The sequence below is a fragment of the Triticum aestivum genome, chromosome 2D (genome assembly GCF_018294505.1).
Source record: "Triticum aestivum cultivar Chinese Spring chromosome 2D, IWGSC CS RefSeq v2.1, whole genome shotgun sequence".
NCBI lineage: Eukaryota > Viridiplantae > Streptophyta > Magnoliopsida > Poales > Poaceae > Triticum > Triticum aestivum.
This window is the reverse complement of record NC_057799.1, coordinates 563,774,662-563,797,295: the sequence shown is the minus strand read 5'-3', so window position 1 is coordinate 563,797,295 and position 22,634 is coordinate 563,774,662.

Sequence of the window (22,634 nt, the reverse complement as noted above, 5' to 3'; positions counted from 1 at the left end):
ATCCCAATTTTCAATTTGGATGTTATACATAGGTCATCATATGCATATCATATTTTTATTTGCATTTTGTTTGTGATCCTGGAAATCTTAAGCAACTCAAGGACCCACGGAGAGAGTTGGGGATTTTATTTATTTTCATATTTGAATTTTCCTCAAAATTTGAAAAGAGGATCATTTTGGTTTTAATAATTTTCTCTCCGAAATAGTTCCGATACTAAAGTAAAAGAGACAAGATAATATGACTTCTTCAAAAAGAGAGAAATATTGGAGGAAAGATTTTAAAATCAAATAAAATTTTATTTGGATTTTATTCGAGATTTTATTTGAATTAGAAAAATATGCATTTTTAGTCCAGAAAAATGTTCACTTTGTTCTAAATATTTTACTAAGACGGCGAAAATTGTTTTTGGCATTTTTAGAATTTTTTAATATTTATTTAGGATTTTTCTTCGACGGAATTTATTTATAAAAAAAGTTCTGGGCCGACCCGAGCCGAGCCGGGCCAAGCCCACCCGCGCCGCCGCCTTGCCCGCGTCGGCCGCCGTGGAGTCGCCGGAATCCCGAAGGAGTCCACCTCGCCGCCGCCTCGCCGACCCCCTCTCCAAGTCGGAGAACCTGGGGGGGGGGGGCTTTATAAGCAGCCCCGAGGCCGCCGCCTCCTCCGCGTCTCGCCACCGCAGCCCCGCCGCCCGCGTCGCGGCGCCGCCTCCCCGCACCATCGCCCCGCCTCGCCGTCGCTAGCCGTCGCCGCCCGCTGCCGGATCTCACCGCCGGTTTTCTCTGGTTAAATGGTATATAAAACGTTTGGTTTTTTCGTTTTATTTTTTTAGATCGGTTTAGGTTAGATCGGTTTTTTTATTATGTTCGTTAATTAGCGAATGTTTGTCAGATTAGTTTCTGTAATGAACGAATTTGTTCATTTAGTTCTGTTAGCAAACGTTCGTTCGTTATCTTCAAAACATCGCAGTTTTTCAACCGTTCATCCAAATCTAGTGAAACCAACGCCAAAATCTTCGTCTCGAACCCCTCTTTCCAGTTAATCAACTTGAACATGATTTTGACAATTTAAAATTTGGTTGCAAGCAGATTTGAATACGAACTTCTTTTGATCGTAGTTTGAGTTTCGTAGCTCCGATTTGAGCGATTCGTTTTGCAAATCAAAGCACTTAAGTTGAACTTTCAGTTTGGAATTTCTAATCTGAGTTTTACCCTTGCATCTATGCTTGAGTGCTTATGTATGATATTATTTGTTTGCGATAGAATTTCTGGAGTGTGAAGCGTGCTACTACGAGTCTCTAGGGTTTGCGGATCGTCAACAAGGCAAGTAACACTTTGATCATACCCCTTTATTACCCAGTTTTCATGCATTAGTTACAACCCTCAAACATTGCATGAGTAGGATTGATAACATGTGTGTATTGGGAAGTAGATGATGATGTAGAACCTATTGTCCTTTATATCAAACCCTGGGAGTTACTTCTACGTTATGCTTATACTGCTATGCTATGCTAGTAGACGTGGTTTGGGTTTGAGAGATCCATGACAGATGTGAGAGTAGTATTAATGGTTAAACTTAAGGTGGCTACTTTAACACACATCTGGGTGGATTGGTTGCGGGCACCTGGAGAATCTAGTGTTGTCCTAGGATATCCCGGAGTACCCGTGTGATCATCCTATGTTTCGCCACCCAGGCTCAAAGGGATCATAAGTTTATTCATGCTAGAAACTTCCATGTGCAGCAACAAGCCATTATGGGCTCTGGCATAGTTGAGTATGTTGTGTGACCTCTTTCAGTGGTAGGCTAGCAGATGTAGGGGAAAGTAGGTGGTACTATCTACCCAGAGTAAAGAGTTAATGCTTCTGAAAGACTATGTCTTGGTCATCCGTTTCTCAAACACCACGTAGTGCGAGAAATCCAACGGAGGAGATCGAGTCTTGTGGGGAAAAGTGCGCAAACCTCTGCAGAGTGTACAAACTAATCATGGTTAGCCGTGTCCCCGGTTATGGACATCTTGAGTATCTGGTTCTTGAATTATTGATTTGATCTCATCACTCTAAATTAATTTGTTGGGTTCTTAATACTGTTTAATTGGGATTGAGTTGGAGGAACCTTCTCAATATTTATCAACTACCATGATTGTTAAACAAAATATATTCCTTTGTTGTAGGGGAAGATTGGCTTTTCGCAAAAAAATGATAACCATAGAGCCTCCACCAACCATATATGCATATAGTTATAGCCATTACCTGTTCATTGCTCTACAGTGTTATTTTGCCAGCATATTCCATGTGCTGACCCGTTTTCGGGCTGCAACATATTATGTTGCAGACTTTTCAGACGAAGAGTAAGGTGCGCTAGGTCGTTGTTGTGCACTCAGCTATGCCGTTGGAGTTGATGGACTCATTTACCTTTGATGCTTCCGCAGTTATCTTATTTAGATGGCCTTCAGCCATATTATAGTAATAAGTTCTCTTTTGAGACATTCGATGTAATAAGTGTGTGATTGCACTCTGTTATAAATCTTTCAAGTACTATGTGTGTCAGCATTACCGATCCAGGGATGACACTTATGCACAGAGATTTGACCGTTTAAGGTCGGATCGCTACAAGATGGTATCAGAGCACACGCTGATTGTAGGACGCGACCACTAAGATAAGCCATAGGTCACTCTTCTCTACTCATTTCTGACTCCTCTCCATTTTCCACTCTATAGATGGCGGACCCAAGGAACAAGTTTGCTCAACCGGATGAAGACACACCTTTTGGACGACACTTGAAGGAAGTCACTAGGTACGTGAACATCGGAATACCAAGCCTCACCGGGACCTACACCGCCACTTTACCAGAAGAGGAGCGTTGGATGATTCGAGTTCATGTTCCAAGAAGGACATTCACGCCAGTTACTGACCCATAGAGTTTTCCTTTGATGCACCAACCTGGAGCCTAGGAAAGAGCATGGCAGCCCACATCGCCATGGGACGCATCGGCGAAGTTTATCACAAAGATCTTAAGGACACCATCTACCAGATATGTGGGCGCCGAGATGAGCAATGGGAGATGATCAACACCAGGAGGGACAAGTCCATTGCAACTTTCATCCAGGAGTTAAACCAGCACATTCATCGCCAGGAGAACCAAATGTGCGCAAGCATGATAGATCTGAAGAAGGTGATGACTAGGAACATGGAGCTTGAAGAGGAACTCAAGTCTACATGGGACAGATACGAGGAGGAAATCGCAGTACTAATAGAAAAGAATGACGACCTGACGAGGAAGCTAGGAGTATTCATGGGAGACCCCGCGCCAGGAGGAGACGACGACCATCCCGAGGACTACATCATCATCGATGACACCGACTCCGACCCCGACAGTAGTGATGATGATTACGAAGACGAAGCTGGAGCGGATATCATGGAGTCTTCCACCGATCAAAACTTCTAGTCGACCACCATATTATCAGTAGCAATCCCCCCATGTAAATAGTAGTAGTCCGAGTATGTTTGTAACGACAGTTAGATCATTTTTATGCCCTTGTTTAAATTGAGTGGTGTGATATGAATGTGTTTGTCTCATGTGCATAATGGGTAGTGCATTCTCTTTAGTCATCTTTCTATTCTAATCTCTCCCCTCTAAACTCATCAAATGCCTCCGAGACGTGACCCCGGATTTGTCTTCCCATCGGAGCTCACCCAGTTGATCCAACAACAGAATGCCTTGATGCAGTTGCTAGTTCAGAACCAAGGCAACAACAACAACAACCCACCGCCACCACCTCCAGTTGACAACTTAGCCCGTTTTCTGAGGTTGAATCCGCTGGTGTTTTCCAGTAGCACCGAGCCGATTGTTGCTGATGACTGGCTACGCAGGATTGTAAGGGAGTTGACCACCGCAGGTTGCACAGATGCTGAGAAGGTGCGTTTTGCCGCACACCAACTGGATGGACCTGCAGCCTCATGGTGGGAGAATTACACAACCACATTCCCCATAGCCAATGTCACTTGGGATCAGTTTCAGTAAGCGTTCCACACTGCACATGTCTCAAATGGAGCTATGATCTTGAAGAAGCATGAGTTTTGCAACTTACGCCAGGGAAATCGTACTGTGGGGTAGTACATGGATGAGTTCAGCAAGTTAGCTCGCCATGCCCCAGATGATGTGGCCACAGATGCCGCGAAGTAGGAGAAGTTTATGGAAGGGCTGAATGATGAGTTGAGTATGCAGTTGATGGTAGCAACATTTGCTAACTACTAGGAGTTGGTAGACAAGGCTCTTATGATTGAAGGGAAGCAGCAGCAGATAGAGAGCCACAAAAGGAAGTATGGACAAGGGAAGTATAATTCTGGAGCTCAGTAGAAGCCTCGTTTTACCCCGAACTCGGGAGGATATACCCATAACCATGGAGGCCACACTCACAATGGAGGAAGTTCGCATAACCACAGTGGCCCCAAGAATGGGAATGGGAATGGAGGAAGCAGCAGCCAGAACCGTTCCAACCCCACCACACCCGCCAAGAAGGATCTAAGTCACATTACTTGTTTCAAGTGCGGGAAGACTGGGCACTACGCCACTGAGTGTTCTGAAGCCAAGAATGGAAATGGCAATGGATGTTCAGGGAAGAAGCCCAATCCCTTCACCAGAGGTCAGGTGAACCACATCAACGTGGAGGAGGTTGAAGATCAGCCTGATACAGTGATTGGTAAGTTTTTGGTTAAGTCATTAACACTCTCGTTCTTTTTGATACTGGTGCATCACATTCATACATATCAAGGGGATTTGTGGAAAAGTTTAAATTGCCAACCCTAGCCCTTAGGTCACCCATGTTAGTGAGCTCGCCAGGAGCAGAGTACATGGCCAGCCGATGGTGTGATCGGTTACCCTTAACCATTGGTAGCCATGTTTTCCCCTCCGACGTAGTAATTTTGGAGTCACAAGGATTGGATATAATACTAGGCATGGATTGGCTATTGAAGTATGGAGGAAACATCGACTGTGCTAGTAAGTCAATTCTGCTCACCACCCCGGAGGGAAAAAGGATCAAGTATGTATCCAGGCATGCGCCAAGAAGGACCCAAGCAAATTCCCTCTCAGGAGTTGTTCAGGAGGAAGTGCCTGTAGTGAAGGATTACCCGGATGTATTCCCAAAGGAACTACCAGGCATGTCGATGGATCGGGATATATAATTTTTGATAGAGCTATTGCCAGGCACCGGACCGATATCAAAGAGACCATACTAGATGCCCGCAAATGATCTAGAGGAGATTAAGAAGCAGATTAAGGAGTTATTGGAGAAAGGTTACATTCGACAAAGTTCATCACCGTGGGGAGCCCCAGTGCTCTTGGCTGAGAAGAAGGATGGATCCTTGAGAATGGTTGTTGATTATCGTGCATTGAACGAAGTGACGATCAAGAACAAGTACCCACTGCCGATGATCAATGATTTGTTTGACCAGCTGCTGATAACCCACAAGTATAGGGGATCAATTGTAGCTTCTTTCGATAAGTAAGAGTGTCGAACCCAATGAGGAGCTAAAGGTAGAACAAATATTCCCTCAAGTTCTATCGACCACCGATACAACTCTACACACGCTTAACGTTCGCTTTACCTAGAACAAGTATGAAACTAGAAGTACTTTGTAGGTGTTGTTGGATAAGTTTGCAAGATAATAAAGAGCACGTAAATAAAAAGTAGGGGCTGTTTAGATAAAGACACAACTAAATTAGTTTTAGTAGAGAGCTTTTTGTCACGAGAAAGTTATTTGCCCTACGTAATCGATACTAGGTAATCACTATTGCAATTTTATTTGCAGGAGAGACATAAGCTAACATACTTTCACTTCTTGGATCATATGCAGTTATGATTGGAACTCTAGCAAGCATCCGCAACTACTAAAGATCATTAAGGTAAAACCCAACCATAGCATTAAATTATCAAGTCCTCTTTATTCCCATACGCAAACAACCTACTTACTCGGGTCTGTGCTTCTGTCACTCACGTCACCCACCATAAGCAAATCATGAACATATTGCAAACCCTACAACGGGGATCTCTCACGCTTGCGCGACACAGAGAGCACCATAGGACAACACCAATAATAAAACGTACAACTCAAACCAATCACGGTCATCAATTAACCCATAGGACAAAACGGATCTACTCAAACATCATAGGATAGCCATACATCATTGAGAAATAATATATAGCATTGAGCACATGTTTAAGTAGAGATTACAGCGGGTAAAAGAGGGGTTGCACCGCTGCATAGAGGGGGGAAGAGTTGGTGACGACGGCGGTGAAGTTGTTGGTGTAGATTGCGGTGATGATGATGGCCCCGGCGGCACTCCGGCGCCACCGGAAGCGAGGGGGAGAGAGCCCCCCTCCTTCTTCTTCTTCTTCCTTGACCTTCTCCCTAGATGGGAGAAGGGTTTCCCCTCTGGTCCATGGTCTCCATGGCGTGGGAGGGGTGAGAGCCCCTCTGAGATTGGATCTGTCTCTCTGTCTCTCTCTGTTTCTGCGCTCTCAGATTCTGCCCTTTCACCGTTACTTATATATCCGGAGATCCGTAACTCCGATTGGATTGAAACCTTTGCCCAGATTTTTCTCCGAAAATTAGCTTTCTTGCAGCCAAAGAAGAGCAGCAACCACCTTACGGGGTGCCCACGAGGGTCAGGGGCGCGCCCCTGCCTCGTGGCCCCCTCGGGGACCGTCTCGCGTTGATTCTTCTTCCCAAATGTCACAAATATTCCAAAAATATTCTTTGTCCGTTTTATCCCGTTTGGACTCCGTTTGATATGGGTTTTCTACAAAACATAAAACATGCAACAAACAGGAACTGGCACTGGATCAATATGTTATTCCCAAAAATAATATAAAAAGTTGCCAAAAGTATATGAAAGTTGTAGAATATTGGCATGGAACAATCAAAAATTATAGATACGACGGAGACGTATCAGCATCCCCAAGCTTAATTCCTGCTCGTCCTTGAGTAGGTAAATGATAAAAAAGATAATTTTTGATGTGGAATGCTACCTAGCATAATCTTGATCACATAATCTAATCATGGCATGAATATTAAGACACGAGTGATTCAAAGCAATAGTCTATCATTTGACATTAAGACAATAATACTTCAAGCATACTAATAAGGCAATCATGTCTTTGCAAAATAACATGGCCAAAGAAAGTTATCCCTACAAAATCATATAGTCTGGCTATGCTCCATATTCACCACACAAAATATTCACATCATGCACATCCCCGATGACAAGCCGAGCAATTGGTTCATACATTTTAACGCGCTTCAGCCTTTTCAACCCTCACGCAATACATGAGCGCAAGCCATGGACATAGCACTATGGGTGGAATAGAATATGATGATGGAGGTTGTGTGGAGAAGACAAAAAAGGAGAAAGTCTCACATCGACGCGGCTAATCAACGGGCTATGGAGATGCCCATCAATTGATGTCAATGTGAGGAGTAGGGATTGCCATGCAACAGATGCACTAAGAGCTATAAGTGTATGAAAGCTCAAACTGGAAACTAAGTGGGTGTGCATCCAACTTGCTTGCTCATGAAGACCTCGGGCATTTGAGGAAGCCCATCATCGGAATATACAAGCCAAGTTCTATAATGAAAATTCCCACTAGTATATGAAAGTGATAACTCAAGAGACTCTCTACATGAAGAACATGGTGCTAATTTGAAGCACAAGTGTGGTAAAAGGATAGTAATATTGCCCCTTTTTCTCTCTTTTTTTGGCGGGCTTCTTTGGCCCCTTTTTTATTTAGGCTTATTTGGCCTCTATTTTTTTCTTGGGGCAATGCTCTAATAATGATGATCATCACACTTTTATTTACTTACAACTCAATATTACAACTCGATACTAGAACAAAGATATGACTCTATATGAATGCCTCCGGCGGTGTACCGGGATGTGCAATGATCTAGTGTAGCAATGACATCAAAACGGACAAGCCATGAAAACATCATGCTAGCTATCTTAGGATCATGCAAAGCAATATGAAAATAAATGCTCAAGTCATGTATATGATGATGATGGAAGTTGCATGGCAATATATCTCGGAATGGCTATGGAAATGCAATGATAGGTAGGTATGGTGGCTGTTTTGAGGAAGATATAAGGAGGCTTATGTGTGATAGAGCGTGTCGTATCACGAGGTTTGGATGCACCAGCGAAGTTTGCACCAACTCTCGAGGTGAGGAAGGGCAATGCATGGTACCGAAGAGGCTAGCAATGATGGAAGGGTGAGAGTGCGTATAATCCATGGACTCACATTAGTCATAAAGAACTCATATACTTATTGCAAAAGTTTATTAGCCCTCGAAGCCAAGTACTACTACGCATGCCCCTAGGGGGATAGATTGGTAGGAAAAGACCATCGCTCGTCCCCGACCGCCACTCATAAGGAAGACAATCAATAAATACCTCATGCTCCAACTTCGTTACATAATGGTTCACCATACGTGCATGCTACGGGAATCACAAACTTCAACACAAGTATTTCTACAATCCACAACTACCCACTAGCATGACTCTAATATCACCATCTTTATATCGCAAAACTATTGCAAGGACTCAAACATATCATATTCAGTGATCTACAAGTTTTATGTAGGATTTTATGACTAACCATGTGGATGACCAATTCCTGTCATCTGTCTAAATAGATATAAGTGAAGCAAGAGAGTTTAATTATTTCTACAAAAGATATGCCCATGCTCTAACAAATATAAGTGAAGCAAAAGAGCATTCTACAAATGGCGGTTTTCTATGTGAAGAGAACAGGCAATCCAAACTTCAAATGATATAAGTGAAGCACATGAAGCATTCTATAAAGCCATACTCAAAAGATATAAGTGAAGTGCAATGAGCATTATATAAATCAAGCTTAGACGCTTGAGTATCCTTGAATATTTACTTGGGGTGCCTTGGGCATCCCCAAGCTTGAGCTCTTGCCTCTCCTTCTTCTCCTCACATCAAGACATCCTCGACCTTCGAACACTTCATCCACACAAAACTCAACAAAAAGCTCGGTAAGATCCGTTAGTATAATAAAGTAAATCACTACTCTAAGTACTGTTGCAAACCAATTCATATTTTGTTTTTGTATTATAGCTACTGTAATATAACTTTTCCATGGCTTAATCCACTGATAGGAATTGATAGTTTCATCAAAACAAGCAAACTATGCATCAAAAACAGAATCTGTCTTAAACAGGACAGTCTGTAGTAATCTGAACATTCACCACACTTCTGGTACTCCAAAAATCATGCCAAAATTAGGAAAAATAAAAAATTTGTATAGAAAGACAGTGCAAAAAGTTTCAGAACCATTTGACATTCCTGTAAAAAAAATGTAAAATCGCGCACTACAGCCAAATTTTCTGTCCTGCACCACATAAACCAACAAGCATTGTAAACATCCTAAAGGCAAACCTTGGCACATTATTTTTATTATACAATGGAATTGTACAAGGGGATAATTATTTTTGTTGAAAAGTTTCTGTAATCAAGATTCACAAAGTTTCCGTGAGCATGAACAAAGTTCAAGGACCTCCCCCACTTCAACAATGCTTGTCTCTCTCACTTTCACTTTCCTTTTTGAAAAGTTTTGGGTTCCCCTCTTTATTTTTTTTGTTTTTAAACTATAAAAAAGAACTCAACAAAAATAAACGACTCTCTAAAACTTCCAGGTAATCTCCCTGGCAGCGCTTTCTTTAAAGCCATTAAGCTAGGCATTTAGTGCTCAAGTAATGAATCCACCCGGATCCCAAGGTATATCAAAGCCAATTTTAATTAACAATGATTTGTAATTTATTAATGAGCACAAAGTAACATATATCATGTAATGATGAATTCTAACTCTCTTCCTATGCATCGGCATGTCATAAAAGAACAATTCATGCACACATAGTAAAGGCCAATGCATAGTGTAAACAGTTTCTTGCAATTTTATCATATCGGAAACATAGAGAGGCGGAGATATAGTTCCTCTCTCATAATAATCGCAAGTAGGAGCAGCAAGCACATGCATATTATATTCATGAAAATCATCATGTGCAACGGTAAAAGGCAACCCATCAATATAATCCTTAATAAGTGCAAACTTCTCCGATATAGTGTAGTCGGGAGAATTCAAAAAGATAATAGGACTATCATGCGTGGGTGCAATAGCAACAATTTCATGTTTAACATAAGGAACTATAGCAAGTTCATCTCCATGAGCATAATTCATATTGGCTTCTTGGCCACAAGCATATCAAGCATCATCAAAAAGGGATATTTCAAAAGAATCAACGGGATCATGACAGTCATCATAGCAATCATCTTCGGTAAGCACGAAGGGAAATGAAACAATGTATGAGTTGAAGAGTTACTCTCATTAGAAGGTGGGCACGGGTAGCTAATCCGCTCTTCCTCCTTTTGTTCTTCGCTCTCCTCATCATCTTTTTCATCCAGTGAGCTCACAGTTTCATCAATTTCTTCTTCCATAGACTCTTGCAAAATATTAGTCTCTTCTTGGACAATGGAGGAGTCCTCAACATATGGTTTAACATAGGCATTAGAAGCATAATTATCATAACAATATTTAAGTATGGCAAAATTTTCAGATTTGTAAAGAGTAGCATCATACTTTTCAATCAAAGAAGCAATTTCATAAGCACCCTTAAAAGCAACAAATTCTTCAATTTGTTGAACATCATAGTAATTATAAACACCCTTAGCATACGAAGATACGATTCCATTATCACTAAACTCACATTGGTAGAGAAGGTGTTTCTTAGGGTCTTCAAAACAACAAGTAAAATTATAAATTTCACATAAATTCCAAGCATAGCATTGCAAACGATGAATTTGATCCAGTAAATTTTTCCCTTTTTGAGATAAGCGGTGTCACACATAACAAGCATGCTCATCTAAAGATTTGCCCTCAACTAAGCTAGTTGGGGTTTCAGCACGTGCACATAGGGATCGAAGATGATCCAAGTAAAAAGCTTCAGGAGTGTGATAGATTTTGAGTGGTTCTTCAACCATTGGTGTAGCAGGTACAACTAATTTTTTTGGTATTTTGCGTTTCCTACCCATAACTAAAGATAGAAAACAACTTTGAACAACAAAATAAAAATTACTTAGTGATAAAGCAAACAAGCACACACGAGAATATTCACCCCACGCTATGACTCCCCGACAACGGCGCCAGAAAAAGGTCTTGATAACCCACAAGTACTATGACTCCCCGACAACGGCGCCAGAAAAAGGTCTTGATAAGCCACAAGTATACGGGATCAATTGTAGCCTCTTTCGATAAGTAAGAGTGTCGAACCCAACGAGGAGCTAAAGGTAGAACAAATATTCCCTCAAGTTCTATTGATCACCGATACAACTCTACGCACGCTTAACGTTCGCTTTACCTAGAACAAGTATGAAACTAGAAGTACTTTGTAGGTGTTGTTGGATAAGTTTGCAAGATAATAAAGAGCACGTAAATAAAAAGTAGGGGCTGTTTAGATAAAGACACAACTAAATTAGTTTTAGTAGAGAGCTTTTTGTCACGAGAAAGTTATTTGTCCCTAGGCAATCGATAACTAGAACGGTAATCACTATAGCAATTTTATTTGAGGGAGAGGCATAAGCTAACATACTTTCTCTTCTTGGATCATATGCACTTATGATTGGAACTCTAGCAAGCATCCGCAACTACTCAAGATCATTAAGGTAAAACCCAAACATAGCATTAAAGTATCAAGTCCTCTTTATTCCCATACACAAACAACCTACTTACTCGGGTATGTGCTTCTGTCACTCACGCCACCCACCATAAGCAAATCATGAACATATTGCAAACCCTACAGCGGGGATCTCTCACGCTTGCGCGACACGGAGAGCACCATAGGACATCACCAATAATAAAACATGCAACTCAAACCAATCACGATCATCAATTAACCCATAGGACAAAATGGATCTACTCAAACATCATAGGATAACCATACATCATTGGGAAATAATATATAGCGTTGAGTGAGGGAGTCCTGGATTAGGGGGTCCTTGGACAACCGGACTATATCCTTTGGCCGGACTGTTGGACTATGAAGATACAAGATTGAAGACTCCATCCCGTGTCCGGATGGGACTCTCCTTGGCGTGGAAGGCAAGCTTGGCAATTCGGATATGTAGATCTCCTCCCTTGTAACCGACTCTGTGTAAGCCTAGCCCCCTCTGGTGTCTATATAAACCGGAGGGTTTAGTCCGTAGGACAACGACAAATCATAATCATAGGCTAGCTTCTAGGGTTTAGCCTCTACGATCTCGTGGTAGATCAACTCTTGTAATACTCATATCATCAAGATCAATCAAGCAGGAAGTAGGGTATTACCTCCATCGAGAGGGCCCGAACCTGGGTAAACATTGTGTCCCCCGCCTCCTGTTACCATCCGCCTTAGACGCACAGTTCGGGACCCCCTACCCGAGATCCGCCGGTTTTGACACCGACATTGGTGCTTTCATTGAGAGTTCCACTGTGCCGTCACCATAAGGCTTGATGGCTCCTTCGATCATCAACAACGATGCGATCCAGGGTGAGGTTTTTCTCCCGGGACAGATCTTCGTATTTGGCGGCTTCGTACTGCGGGCCAACTCGCTTGGCCATCTAGAGCAGATCGAGAGCTACGCCCCTGGCCGTCAGGTCAGGTTTGGAAATTTAAACTATACTGCCGACATCCGCGGAGACTTGATCTTTGACGGATTTGAGCCTATGTCAGGTGCGCCGCACAGTTACGACGAGCATGACCTAACTCTGCCATCGGACGGTGTTCTGGAGATCACACCTGTGGCTACTCCGGCCCTAAATCCGGAGCAGAGTGCGCCGTCCGAGGACAGGTGGTTGGACCCCGCCACGGAGGCCGCACACTCAGTGGCGATAGAGCCGAATACTGATTTCACCTCCTATGAGACCTGTGTTGCCGGATACTTGGATTCGTCCCCGGCCACGGGCTCCGAACCACCTGCGTCCGTGCCTATCGAATCTAATTGGGTGCCAATCATGGAGTTTTCCTCCACGGATATCTTTCAGCACTCGCCCCTGGGCGACGTGCTAAATTCATTAAGGCCTCTCTCCTTGTCAGGAGACCCTTGGCCGAACTATGTCTGGCTTGAGTGGGAAGCAGACGACGAAGAAATTCGTTCCCCACCCACCACCCACTTGATAGCCACTGTCGACGACTTAACCGACATGCTCGACTTCGGCTCCGAAGACATCGACGGTATGGACGACGATGCAGGAGACGAACAGGAACCACCGCCCACAAGACGGTGGACTGCCACCTCATCATATGATATATACATGGTCGACACCCCCAAAGAGAGCGATGGCAATAAGGCAACAGAGGATAATACCCTTGAGAAGCAATCTAAGCACCGGTGTCAACAACGCCGCTCTAAGCCCCGCCATAGGAAAAGCGGTGATACCGGCACAAGTAACAATAACGTTGCGGATAGTGCCGAAGACGAAGACAATCCCCTCCAGCCAGACCTCGAGCGGGAGGATGGCAAGCTAGCCCTAAGGAACAGGCAGCAGATAGAGAATTAGAGGATGACAATTACATGCCTTTCTCCGAAGACGAGGTGAGCCTCGGCGACGAAGAATTTATCGTGCCTGAGGATCCCATCGAACAGGAGCGCTTCTAGCGCCGGCTTATAGCCACAACAAAAAGCCTGAAGAAAAAGCAACAGCAGCTTAAAGCTGACCAAGATCTGCTAGCGGATAGATGGACTAACGTCCTAGCGGCCGAGGAATAAGAACTCGAGCGCCCAACCAAAAGTTACCCAAAGCGCAGGTTGCTACCCCAACTCGAGGAGGAAGCATTAAAGCCTATGCCTCCAGCGTATGATGCGGCTGACCGGCCACCTCATGGCCGAGACAAAGCGGCATATCAGGCCGAAGTCCAGCCCGCACCCCATTGCCAGTCAAACAAAAATACCAAGGCCCGGGGTAACACGCAGGACCTGCGAGATGTCTTGGAAAACAAAGCAGGACATGCAAGATCGATCTACGGATCTCGGGGACGAGCCTCAACGCGTGACGGCAACCGTCACAGCGGATATACTAAAAGCAAATCCGGCCGGGCCGAACACAGCAGACAAGACTCGTATGAACTGCGTCGTGATATAGCCCGGCACAGAGGCGCTGCACACCCCCTATGCTTCACTGACGAAGTAATGGATCATGAATTCCCAGAAGGGTTTAAACCCGTAAACATTGAATCATATGATGGCACTACAGACCCCGCGGTATGGATAGAGGATTTCTTCCTCCACATTCACATGGCCCGCGGGGATGATCTACACGCCATCTAGTATCTCCCGCTAAAACTCAAAGGACCGGCTCGGCATTGGCTGAATAGCTTGCCGGCAAACTCCATCGGAAGTTGGGAGAACCTGGCAGACGCATTCCTGGACAACTTCCAGGGCACTTATGTGCGGCCACCGGATGCTGACGATTTAAGTCACATAAACAACAGCCCGGAGAGTCAGCCAGGAAATTCTGGACGCGGTTCCTAACTAAAAAGAACCAAATTGTCGACTGTCCGGATGCTGAAGCTCTAGCGGCCTTTAAACATAACATCCGCGACGAGTGGCTCGCCCGACATCTCGGCCAAGAGAAGCCAAGATCCATGGCAGCCCTCACGACACTCATGACCCTCTTTTGCGCGGGCGAGGATAGCTGGTTGGCCCGTAGCAACAACACAGCAAGCAACCCTGGCACATCAGAGGCCAGAGATAACAACGGCAAACCCCGACGCAATAAACACAGGCGTCGCAAAAATGGTGATAACGCCGATGACACGGCAGTCAATGCCGGTTTCGGTGGCTCTAAGTCCGGTCAACGGAAAAAGCCATTCAAAAATAACAATTCGGGCCCGTCCAGTCTGGACTGCATACTTGACCGTCCATGCCAAATTCATGGCACCCTAGGAACACCAGCCAATCATACCAACAGAGAATGCTGGATCTTCAAACAAGCCGGCAGGTCAGGTGCCGAAAAGAAGGAGAAGGGGTCTCAAAGCAATGATGGCGACGAGGAGCCCAGATCACCGAACACAGGAGGGCAAAAGAAATTTCCCCCACAAATCAAAACGGTGAACGTGATAAACGCTACCCACATCCCCAGCCTGGAACGGATGGGCACCCTTACGGATGTCGACTTAACGGAAATAGTCGCCCCACAATATAAACTAGGACCGATCACCTTCATCCGCACGGATTGTTCGGTTAATACCAACCAGGGCAATTCAGCCGCACTAGTCCTTGACCCAATAATTGACGGGTTCCACCTCACACGAGTCCTTATGGATGGAGGCAGCAGTCTAAACCTGCTTTACCAGGACACAGTGCGCAAGATGGGTATCGATCATTCGATGATCAATCCCACTAAAGTCACCTTTAAAGGTATTATACCAGGTGTGGAGGCCAGCTGTACAGGCTCCATCGCCCTTGAGGTAGTCTTCGGACCACCGGACAATTACCGAGCTGAAGAGTTAATCTTCCACATCGTCCCCTTTCGTAGTGATTATCAGGCACTGCTCGGACGAACTGCATTCGCTCGATTCAACGCGGTGCCACATTATGCTTACCGTAAGCTCAAGATGGCCGGTCCGCGAGGCATCATCACGGTTAATGGCAAGGCCGAACTCCCCCTCGGCGCCAAAGAGTATACAACTGCTTTAATAGCAGAAGCAACGAGTGGCACCTTTCAATTGAACCTCGAATCGACGGTCAAGTTCCCAGACACCGTCAAAGGAGTCCGAACTACTTCACGGCAGGATAGCCCGGCTCGTTCAGAGCTCAACTAAACACTCCAGCAAAAGCCAGTACAGGCCACATACTGCGGCTCAACCGCTCGGTGGCATACATAAATCTCTTGCATTTTCTTTGCAGGTTCACCCTTGCGTAGACCAGGATTGGCGACACGGAAGCAGCTCGAACGCGCAAGGGAATCCTTACATATTCCCTGCGATGACCATCCGACTATACTCCGGATCCGCACACAGCCTCTTCCCCCCTGGTCTCAGCAGGTTCCACAGTCATATTTCTTTTTTATCACATTACCTGTACTCATATGCATAGATGTACTATTCAAATACAACATGTGGATTTATATGACGCTTACATGCTGTTATTTCTTATTGAAATTCTTTTGTCAAGTGGTATCCGTACACCGCGATATGCCCTAAATATGCCAGGGGCTTCGTTTTACCCATAATACGGCAATAAAGTCCGAACACCTTCATGGAAGTTCGGCACCCCGAACTTATAGCATTATATGCATCAGCTCCGAATCATGTTTTGGGTCAAATGTTGGGTTTGCCCGGCTCCCATGTTTTGCTGCCTTACGTTCCGCTATATCGGCTAAGGCGGCACAGGGAGAACTACTGCGATTGTGTCCCGGTTCTTCCAGACGAGCACCTCAGTAGAGAAAGCCGAAAACTGACTTTCATGATACGGGGAGAGCTGGTCAGCTGTTCGAGAGGTTCTAAAATCTTTAAGGATTTCTCCGGCACAATGCCATAACCAATGTAGCGTGCGATGGATCGGTTTTTCTTCCGATCAGGTGCTTATAGAGCCCCTCGTGCGGTCTTCCGAACACCAGGGGCTGCACCTACCTTCCTAAAGCTCCTATGGCTAAGTGAGAGTGATAAAGCCCTATAGTCCGTTTGCCTGGTTCGTTGTGCTGAACACCTCCTTCGAAGGACCCAAAACTGGGATAAAGAGTGATCAGGTTTATCCCGAACACCCCCGTACTTCCTACGTGGGGGCAGAAGCCGACGACTAGCCAACTCTCAGGATTAATATATAAAACGGCCGCACAGGAGGATAAACTTTTATATAACAGGCAATAAATAATAGACATGACCTTGTTCAAAATTACAAAGGACAACATGATTGTATTCATGGAAATATAATGTCCTTGGTGCATTGCTCCGCCGCAAGGCAGGATCCTTTCAGGACACTTTCATAATATAATTCGGGCTTGCGGTGCTCCTTCCCCTCGGGCGGTCCCTCGGTCATCAGCTTTTCAGCATCCATCTTCCCCCAGTGCACCTTTGCGCGGGCGAAGGCCATTCGTGCACCCTCTATACAGACCGACCGCTTGATGACGTCAAGTCGAGGGCAGGCACCCACAAGCCGCTTCACGAGCCCAAAGTAGCTGCTTGGAATCGGCTCGGTGGGCCATAGCCGAATAATCAAATCCTTCATGGCTAGTTCGGCCGCCCTATGCAGTTCGATCAGCTGTTTCAGTTGGTCGACGAAGGGCACCGGATAATTCGGTGCCAGATACTGCGACCAGAAGAGCTTATCCGCAGTGTTCCCTTCTTTGGCTCGGTAGAATTGGGCGGCGTCCGATATGCTGCGGGGCAGTTCCATAAACACCCCTGGAGAAATCCGAACTCAAAATTAGAAACATTATTTTCTCCTCAAATACTTGATTTACATGGAAAAGAGCCTTACCCGCTGCGATCTTCCTCGCCTCTTGGATCTCCTACAGGGCGCCTTGGGTTTCCCCCTGGGCATCGCGCGCGGCCTGATGAGCCCTGGTGAGTTCGGATTCTTTCTCCGTTAAACTCTGCTCCAAGGTCTCGCATTTCTTAACAGCCTCTTGTAGCTTCTGCTCAGCTTTAATAACCCTGGCCTCGTGCTTCTCACGAAGAGCCTGCTCTGCGGCTGCCTTTTCCTTGGCCTCTGCCACAGCCTTCTTAAGAGCCTCGACTTCGGTCATCGTCCCTAGAGAAAATCATGGAACATATTTTATCATACTGGAAATTCGTTCGCGCCAAACGCGAACAAGGCTTGCGCATACCTTGCTTCTCTTCCAACTGCCTTTTCAACTGGCCAAGTTCTTCTTTGGCCCGCTCCAGACTTTGATTCAGTCCGGAGACCTCCGCAGTATGAGAGGCAGCAGCCGCTGCAGATGCCTGCTTATAAAAGAGAGATAGATGTCACCAAATGAGTCTTCCTGCGAGCACAAATTTTGATCCTCTGTCCGGTTCTTTCTTTCACCGAACAGTGCATCAGGGGCTACTATCCATACTATGACATTCTTCGAAACCTCATAAAACATACCTCAAAGCCTTTTATAAGGCTGATGCAGGCTTCATTCAGTCCACTCTCAGCAGACTGAATCTTCTCAATCACCGCACCGATAAGGGCACGGTGTTCATCGACGATGGAGGCGCTCTACAGCGCCGCCAACAAAGCATCTGGCACCTCTGGTTGGACAGAGATTGCCGGTGGAACGGGCACGCCCCCTCCATCCGAGGGAGGCTGCCTGCTTGATCCTGGAGCCGTATTGGTCTCCGGAATTGCGTCCGGCTGGGAGCCGAATTCAAGATGGCTCCCGCCGACGACTCCCATGGGAATCTTCTCCCCCATGTCTCCGGCCCCTGAAGTTTGACCTCCAGGCGTCGCTTTCACAATTTCTTCCTCCCCTCCTTGGCCGGGGTCCTTCTGGGACGAAACCTCGGTGTTATCCACATGTTTCGGGGAAGGGGCCTTCGGGGGCGTCCCGCTCTCCATAGCATCCGAGCTCAGCAAATCCTCTGATGAGGATTGTCCGGTGCGGGACCGCGCCGGACTACAAAAAATATGGCTCAGGTCAAAATATTACGCCATGATGAGACTGGACGCATAAATGTGTTCGGATTTTATGCTCACGAGTTCACCAGGGGCTGGGCCCTGGGATCCCACGCCGGGCTGTTGTTGGCGGCGGCAGTGGACTCTTCCGGAAGAGGAGCTTTTCCCCTTTTAGGCGACTTGGCCTCCAAGTGTATGGAGGCCGCCCTCTTCTTTCTTCCCCCTGCTGGGGATTCGTCTTCCTCCTCCTCCTCGTCCTCTTCAGAGGCAGAACGGGCATTGGAACCTTCGGATATTGTGTCTGAAGTGCTGCGGCAACGAAGGCCACCCCAGGTCTTTTTGGCCTCCTTCTCGGCCTTCTTCTTCGGTGCCTTATACGGCGCCGGGACCAGCATGTTCGTCAGAAGTGGGTTGGCCGGTCCTTTGGGCAGCGGGGCCGGCAGTGGATCCACTCCGCCTTCTTCGTCCAGCCCTAGGGGAGTTGAGGAAAACACACTAAGCATTTCCTTTGGGTTATGCGGATAAAACGTAAAATAACTTACCGAGCTTGCAGGGCGGGACAATTGGTACCCGCGGTCCTCGGCCGAGTCCGTCCATGATTTGCCGGACTTGAAAAGCAGCTTCCAGATGTCTTTGTGCGAGGAGCCAAAAAGCTCTCGCAGGGTCTGGTGCTTGGCTGGATCGAATTCCCATAGATTGCAAGTCCGGTGTTAACAGGGCAGGATTCGGCGAACTAACATCACCTGGACTACATTGACGAGTTCGATGTTCTTGTCTTCCATATCCTTAACGCGCGTCTGGAGCACCGACAGTTCGTCGGACGAAGACCAGTTCAGGCCCTTTTTAGGCCAGGACGTAAGCCGCAGAGGGGCCCCGGATCAGAACTCGGGAGCAGCGGCCCATCCCGTGCCACGCGGCTCAGTGATGTAAAACCACTACTATTGGCACTCTTTGATGAAATCATTGAAAGTACCTGTCGGCCATGTAACGTTGGGCATCTTGCTCACCATAGTGCCCCCGCACTCGGCGTGCTCACCACTCACTACCTTGGGCTTCACATTAAAGATCTTCAGCCATAAGCCGAAGTGTGGCAAGATGCGGAGAAAAGCCTCACACACGACGATGAATGTCGAGATGTTGAGGAAGGAATTGGGGGATAGATCATGAAAATCAATCCCATAATAATACATGATGCCGCGAACGAATGGGTGGAGGGGAAACCCTAGCCCGCGGACAAAATGAGGGAGGAATACAACCCTCTCGTGGGGTTCCGGAGTAGGGACGATCTGTCCCGCCGTCGGGAGATGGTGGCTGATTTTCTTGGCAAGGTACCCGACCTCCCGAAGCTTTTTGATATCCTTCTCCTGGACGGTAGAGGCCATCCACTTGCCTCCTGCTCCGGATCCAGACATTTTCGGAAGGCCTTTGTGGGCGGAGAAGACGAACGCTTGGGCGCTGGAGCTCGAGCGGAGGGAATGAATCGGGAAGAAGAAAGCGTGGCGAAAGGGAGTCCTTATCCCCTTATAAAGGCAGCAGGGATCCTGCGCCTCCCCACTGGCCCGGTAAACTCGCTTATTCCACAAGCGCCGTGATTGATGGCGCGGTTGGGTTACCCACACCCGTATTGATAAGAATCCTGTGATAAGGGGACACGATCTCTGCTTCGACAAGACGTGCCAGGAAAACCGCCTCGCAATATGTGCAGTAGCTGGTTGAGAAAAACGGTTCGAATAATGACCGGGCCATGGCGTGATGTCACGTTATGAAAAGTTGTCAGCAAATTAGATTTGTGGAAATATTATACTCTCTACGGTGGTATGTGGAATTTGTTTTGCGGAGCCGGACACGATCCTTGTGTTTGAAATCTTCTATGGAGTATTCGGAGGAAGAATCCGCCTTGCAATGCAGAAGACAATCTGCGCGCCGGACTCATCGTCATTGAAGCCTGGTTCAGGGGCTATTGAGGGAGTCCTGGATTAGGGGGTCCTCGGACAACCGGACTACATCGAATATCTCGAAAGAGATTAAGTATGATAAATATGGCTTAAGGCCATCTAAAAACGATAACAGCGGAAGACTTGGAAGATAAGTGAGTCCATCAACTCCAGCGGCATCACTGAGTATAAGACCACGACCTAAGGCACCTTACTCGTCGTCTGAAAAGTCTGCAACATGAAACGTTGCAGCCCGAAAACGGGTCAGCACATGGAATATGCTGGCAAAGTAACACATAGAGAATAATGAACAATAAAAAGGCTATACTACATGCAGATTAGTTTGTCCATAACCGGGGACACGGCTAACCATGATTAGTTTGTACACTCTGCAGAGGTTTGCGCACTTTTCCCCACAAGACTCGATCGCCTCTGCTTGATTCTCGCACTGCATGATGTTTGAGAAACGGATGACCGAGACACAGTCTTTCAGAAACAATCACTCTTTACTCCGGGTGGACCGGTACACCTACTTTCCCCTACATCTGCTAGCCCACCTCTTCAAGAGATCATGTAACCTACTCAACTATGCTAGAGCCCATAATAGCTTGTGGCTGCACACGGAAGTTTCTAGCATGAATAATCTTATGATCCCTTTGAGCCTGAGTGGCGGTCCTTATACAAACAGACAACACTGGATTCTCCAGGTGCCTCAATCCACCCAGATGTGAATTTTAGTTGCCACCTTAGGTAAACCATTATTAACAATCTCACATCTGTCATGAATATCTCTCAAACCCAATCCACGTCTACGAGCATAGCATGGCAATATAATAGCAACGTAGTGGTAACTCCCCAAGGGTTTGATAAAAGAACAGGTAATAGGTACTACCTCAACTACTTCCCAATACCCACAATCTGGATCGAGGTCAAATTTTACAGTAGCAAAAACTTGTTTGAGTAGGTTAAACGGAAAGAGAATTTCGAGACGAAACTCCAGGCGCTTGAATCGCCTGATTCCGATAAACGAGCGAAAAGTTATACAGAAACGAAGATTCGATCAGAAATCGAATCTGAGATAATCGCGGAAAAATCCGACGAAAAAGAAAAAACGGACGAACGGTTAAAGAACGGACGTTCGTTAACAGAGAAAAACCGACGAACGCGTTCGTTAAAACGAACGAGTCGGTGAACGCTCACAAAATAACAAAACCGAAAAAACCCGATCTAGGGTTTTTTTTAAAACGAACGGTTTTTTAAAACAAAACCGGCAACCGAACGGCGGCGAGATATACCTCGTCGGGGGCGGGCTCCGGCGGGGCCTGGCCGGCTCCGGCGAGGGGCGGCTGAGGGCGGCGGGGTGCGGGGTGCTCGGGGCGGCGAGGGGCGGCGTGCGGCGGCGAACGGCGGCGGGGCTCGGGCTTCGGCTCCGGCGGCTCGGGGCGGGGCAAGTGCGGGCGGCGGCGGGGTGAGAAGAGAGGGGGGCGGCGGTATTTAAGGAGGGGAGGGGGGCTTCGCCGGCTTGGGGAAGGGGGCGCCGGGGAGGCGTGGGCGAGCGGGACTCGGCGGCGGCGTCGTGCTCGCCTCGGTCTCCAGGAAGGAGACGGGGCGCGGGGTGGGCCGGCGCTCGGCTGGGCCTCGGCCCTGTCGGGCGGCGCGCAGTTTTTTTTAAATACGTTCCGCGGAAAAATTCGTAGAAAAATAAATAAAAGACAAAAAAAGATAAAATAAAATTTCCCCGTCTAGTTGGAAAATCTAGAATAGGGTGAACATTTTTTTAACACAAAATAAATATTTTGAAAACATGCAATATTTTTAATGCAACTAAAATTGCAAATAAAATCCAAATAAATTCCAATAAATGATTTTAACACTTTTCCTCCAATATTTCAATTGTTTTGGAGAAGTCATATTTTCTCCTCTCTTTTATTTTTAATGAAATATTTTTCCGGAGAGAAAATAATTAAAACCAAAATCCTCGTTTTATTATTTGATGAAAATCAAATAAAATTCGAGAAAATCCCCAACTCTCTCCGAGGGTCCTTGA